Source organism: Poromitra crassiceps, assembly GCF_964638095.1.
Source record: "Poromitra crassiceps genome assembly, chromosome: 4".
In the NCBI taxonomy this organism is placed as follows: domain Eukaryota; kingdom Metazoa; phylum Chordata; class Actinopteri; order Beryciformes; family Melamphaidae; genus Poromitra; species Poromitra crassiceps.
The window spans coordinates 4,467,515-4,473,514 of NC_139626.1; positions in this window are offsets into that span (position 1 = coordinate 4,467,515).

Here is a 6,000-nt window from a genome sequence, read left to right on the forward strand (position 1 = left end):
TTTTGCACATAGGCGGAGTTTCACTTTTAGCTCTGGGGGGGCCACTTCTGCAAGAGACACACATTTGCCGGCACGCAAATTTGGCCATTTTACATTTGAAATTTTGCCCGTTTGAAGCCAGATTTAGAGGAATATCTCATTTTAAGGCTGGCATCATCATGGTCTCTCTAATTATTGTTTAATAAGTATAAGAATGGAAATATAAGAAATATTAGAATATGAGTAGAATTACAGAACATTAATACTCATTATTGTATGTTTAGTAATGTATATTATATAGTGCTTTACTGTTCACTGTTGCTTTTGACCGTGCTCAAAGACACTTTACAAATACAGGATAAAACAACTTTAATAAAGAGAGAAAATATTAAAATAGATGAGAGAGAGAGAGAGAGAGAGAGAGAGAGAGAGAGAGAGAGAGGGAGATTGAGAGAAATATTATAGGTCAAAAGCAACAGTGAAAAGGGCTTTTTTGGAAAGATGACATAATGAGTATGAAATACAGTGTTGGGCAAGTTACTTTGAAAATGTAATATCCTACATATTACTAGTTACTTTCATTTGAAAGTAATAAGTTACTTTACAATATTACTTTCTGTTTAGAGTAACTCATTACTTACTACACTACTTTTGCATTACTTTCACCAAAACAACAGCAGCAGCAGAATGACATCGCTGCCCCGGAACCATCCCGAAAAATAATTTCAACCGCCTTGAAGTCAGTGTAAACAATCCAAAATTCTAAATGTTATTCTTTTCTTTTGTGATTGTCATCTATAGTGGTTATTTGCATAAAAACAGACAGTTTGATTAGGAAATGATTGTATGTGCTTTGATTTAATCAAATGTAACTCCATTTGTAACTTGAGTTACTTGACAAAGTAACTGCTATCATATTACTGAAATCCTATAAGTAATAAGTTATATTACTGAGTTACTGCTAAAAGTAATATATTACATGTAATATGTTACTTTTGTAATGAGTTACCCCCTGATGAAAGACAATGAGTTTTGGCCTGTCAGATGTGACTGGGGAGTGGGGAGGGCATTCCAGAGGGAGGGGGCGGCTGCAGCAAGGCCCTGTCAGAGGCCCCTGTGATTCTTGTCAAAGCGGATATAAATTGTATGATCATATTCAGCCAGACAGTGACATGGAGATTTACAATGACAAGCAAAAAAAAAAAAAAAAGTTTAACGACAAACTCCGCCCCATGCTTTTGCAGCAACAGTAACAGGATCCATTTTTTTTGTCGTCATTTCTTCCGAACCCGAAGCATCCGAACGACACCTCGTAAAATTCCGAGCTTTGCCAGGAGTACGTGAAGGCAGCAGAAGAGAGAGAGTGAGCGCGCGGTGTCAAGCTGCAGCCTGCATGCATCAACTTTCCCTCCGGTCGAGTTGAGAGTTCGCTCAGTGAAACGCGGTAGTACGTGTTGAATCGGTCAGCAGCATGCCATGCGGACTATCGTCTCTAGCTGGATCTGAAGGCATTGCTCGGTGAGTTTGTGCCGCTACATCACCCTCAACACCTCGCGTTGCACCGACACCGTTCTGCTGCTTCAGAGCTGCTCGGTGTGTTTGTGAAAGTTTACCTCACAAAGCTCAGCGGTTCCAAAAACGGGTGTCCAGTCCAGGCAATGCATCCCCCCCCCACATGAACTCAAATGAGTTGAGTCATGTTATTCTTCTTGTATTGACGTGAAGTTAATAGCACTACTAGGAGGGAATGCATAGTGTTGACGTTTCAGCTCGTCACTCACTCCACACAACTCCTTGATGATGATGGGAGAACTTAGCCTTGAAGTGAAACAGTGTGGGGAGGTGGAACCTCAGTGAGTTAGCAGTGAAAGAGGGAAGATGAATGCTTTTGATAGTGAAATAGTGTCGGACTTGTGATTTGTGTCGTGATTCTACGAGGCTGTCTCCCGCTGAATGGGATTTGCCAGGTTGGCAGGGTGTCAGGTGTGTGTGTGTATGTGTTTGGGGTGGGGTGCACTCAGGTCAGATCATTGTTTACTTAGGCACAATCCCCCCAAGCATCCTGGCTGACCTGGGACACTGTGAACTTTCACCTTCTGCCCTGCACGTGATCTTCTGGTGAAAGTGGCTAAAGTATTATTAGAGATTAATTAATTCCAAATGGTACTGTAATGGACCTGCATACAGTGCAAAGGGACAAGACATACAATAGAGACAATATCACTGTCAATATTGAGACGTTTCACGAGATTAAAATATAATCCAGCATTTGAGAGAAATGCATCACCTTCAAAAAGGATTGAATCAAATTTGTCCTTGTTTAAAGGATAGTTTAATCAAAGTCTGTGGTTGACAGAGTTGAAAGAACATCCTATTCTAGACTGGGTAAGAATCGCTCCAAAAAGTATAGTGTCATATATATATATGATAATTTTAATTCCCATAAGTATACACCCACTTGTGGTATGCAGGCATGGGATAGAGAACTAGGACAAGAGTTAAACTGGGATGCAATTTGGGATAATGTTACTGGTGCTTCGAAGAATCCAAACCATCAATATATACATCTGAAATTTTGTCATAGAGCGTATCTAACACCGAGAATTAGGCATAGGATGGGAGCGGTAACTGACCCTTTTTGTACGTTCTGCCCTATGGTTCTGCCACCCGGGAACCATTGGCTCTTTTATGCATGTTGTATGGGAGTGTCCAGGGGTGTTGGAGGTTTGGGGGAAGGTTATTAATACGCTGTCAGACCTGTTGGAGGTGCAACTCCTGGTGGACCCGGCAGTACATTTGTTGAATGATGACTCGCATATCTTCTTCACCGGAAAATCACGTAATATCTGGCTAGCAGGTCTAACGGCCGCCAAGAAGATTGTTGCTCAACGTTGGAATCCTCCGCATGATATCACATACTCATTGGCTTCGGAGCTTTCTGGACATTTCATACCTGGAACTATCTTCAGCAAGAATTAACAATGCAAAAGCAAACACGATTTTAGTATGGACAGATTTAATTTCGAAGTTAAAAGGTCTTCTGATTAGGTGATTATTTTAATTTGATGTCTGCCTGTTTTTGTTTTTGTTTTTGTTTTAATTTATATGGTCAGTTGCAATATCCGGATTGGTGGTAGGGGGTGGGGAGGGCATTGGGGGGGTAGAGGGATAAGTGGGTTTATAATAATTATTCATAATTGTATGGTAATCGTGGGATAATGTATGTATGTATGTTTTGCCTACAAAATAAAAAATGAATGATAAAAAAAAAGAAAGTCTGTGGTTGACAAAATGATAACACTTCATCAGACTGGATATTTTAGAGATTTTGGATGGGAAACTTCAACTAATGATGTATCCCCCCAAAAATACAGCGTTTGAATAGCACTTTTCATTCTGTATTTGTGTGTATTCTGGCAGAGATGGAACAAATGGGAATCAGATAGTCATTATGTGGATCCACACAGCATGTTTGTGGACTTTCTGTTCTCAATATAATCTCAATTGAGTCTATTTCTATTAGCTCCTCTCTGGCACAGCGCCAGAGTTTCTATCTTGATGACATCACAGGTTTAGCTCCTCTCTGGCACAGCGCCAGAGTTTCTATCTTGATGACATCACAGGTTTAGCTCCTCTCTGGCACAGCGCCAGAGTTTCTATCTTGATGACATCACAGGTTTAGCTCCTCTCTGGCACAGCGCCAGAGTTTCTATCTTGATGACATCACAGGTTTGGATCTTGGTACTCTGGTGTCTGGCTTTGGAAGAGAGTTGTTTGCTTTCACATTGATTGGATTCCCCTTGTCCATATTACGTTCCCTCGCCCATCGCCTCTGGCTGTGGGAGTCGGTCACATAACGTTACTATCTGTGATGTGAGGTAACCAACCAAGGGTATCAAATGGTTTCTTACCCGTTTCCCACACGTATCGCAAATTTGAAGATATTATCACACTCTTACGGATGTCAGTATCTTAAGCGGGGGTGTTAAAATGATATTCTGCTGTGAGATAACGGTTTAAATCCAGTGTTTTGACAGCCAGGTGCCGAATTTATGGGAGAGTGCGTTTGATCTTACTATTACACCGCTTGCACGTGGCGAGCATACAGCAACAGTCACAAGGATACAGCGGAAATCAAAGCTATCTTATATTTGAGATTCTTTAAAGTAGGAGCCCTGACTTTACTTCATGATCTTTTTCATGACATCTCGTGTTATTTTGAAGCAGCGGGGTCACAAGGATACGGCGGCGCCACGCAGTGAACAATTTCAGCGCACCTGGCAAGCAAAACACGAAGAAATACTCCAAACTCCCACGGTTCCTGTAGGCACCACGGTTCCTGTAGGCACCACGGTTCCTGTAGGCACCACGGTTCCTGTAGGCACCACGGTTCCTGTAGGCAGCACGGTTCCTGTAGGCAGCACGGTTCCTGTAGGCAGCACGGTTCCTGTAGGCAGCACGGTTCCTGTAGGCACCACGGTTCCTGTAGGCACCACGGTTCCTGTAGGCACCACGGTTCCTGTAGGCACCACGGTTCCTGTAGGCAGCACGGTTCCTGTAGGCAGCACGGTTCCTGTAGGCAGCACGGTTCCTGTAGGCAGCACGGTTCCTGTAGGCAGCACGGTTCCTGTAGGCACCACGGTTCCTGTAGGCAGCACGGTTCCTGTAGGCAGCACGGTTCCTGTAGGCACCACGGTTCCTGTAGGCAGCACGGTTCCTGTAGGCAGCACGGTTCCTGTAGGCACCACGGTTCCTGTAGGCAGCACGGTTCCTGTAGGCACCACGGTTCCTGTAGGCACCACGGTTCCTGTAGGCAGCACGGTTCCTGTAGGCACCACGGTTCCTGTAGGCAGCACGGTTCCTGTAGGCAGCACGGTTCCTGTAGGCACCACGGTTCCTGTAGGCAGCACGGTTCCTGTAGGCACCACGGTTCCTGTAGGCACCACGGTTCCTGGCTCCTCAATTCAGCACAGGCTGTCAAAATACTAGAGATCGATTTTGTTGTTGTTGATAAACATAGGCTATAATATTATGCTGTGTGTGGTAGTTGAAACATAGTTTCAAGTTGACGTTTATTTATGTTTGTAGTTTAAACAAAAACATAAATACTGTAGGCTACATAAATGGAAATGTTTGATCATTAATATCTACTTTTAGAAATTATATAGGCTGAAATCAAATCACTGTGCATAATTGTGAAAGTGTCTTTATTGACAGATGAAAAGGCTGTTATTTACCCTTTGTCACCACCTGGTGAGTAAATATATGTGTAACTAAAACTAAAATTGACAACCGGTCCACAACTTTTCTTTCCCATGTATCTACCGGTCCTTGGCGCAAAAAAGGTTGGGAACCCCTGTGTTACATAACTGGACAGTCATGTATTTCAGGTTACAGCTCAAAAAACATGTTTTAGTATCACTAACCAAATCGATATTGAAATTAATCGAATTGGAATCGAATCGAATCGGGATTAATCGATTCGGAACCTTGTGAATCGGAATCGAATCGATTCTTGAAATCTGAACCAATACCCAGCCCTACTGTTGTTACTAGGGATAGGCATCAATAATCGAAAAAAAGACAATTGATCGTCGTCGATCATGTGGAATTTTTATCGATTTTTATTTTTTATTTCTTTATCAAATAGATGTGCTCTGTGCTGTGGATTTGATTTCACTACGTGGTCGCAACCAGGTGAGGGCGCTATCTAACTAGTTTTAGGAGTACAGGGTGGGGCTGCCGAGGTTTTGTTTCGGACCATTTTGAGTTAAATCCACCACTTGAACAGCGTACATCTGAGCCTGCTTAACGTTCGTTAACGTCCGTTCGTGTCTCACCCTGCCCTGAGTGCACATCTTGCTAAACAAGGCTGGACGCTGGAGTTAACTTCACTTTGTTGTTTATGAGTGGACAGTAGTAGTCACCACCACCTTAATATGTGTTGTTTATGAGTGGACACTAGTAGTCACCACCACCTTAATATGTGACTCACTCACTGTTATTTGTTTTATGAGGCTC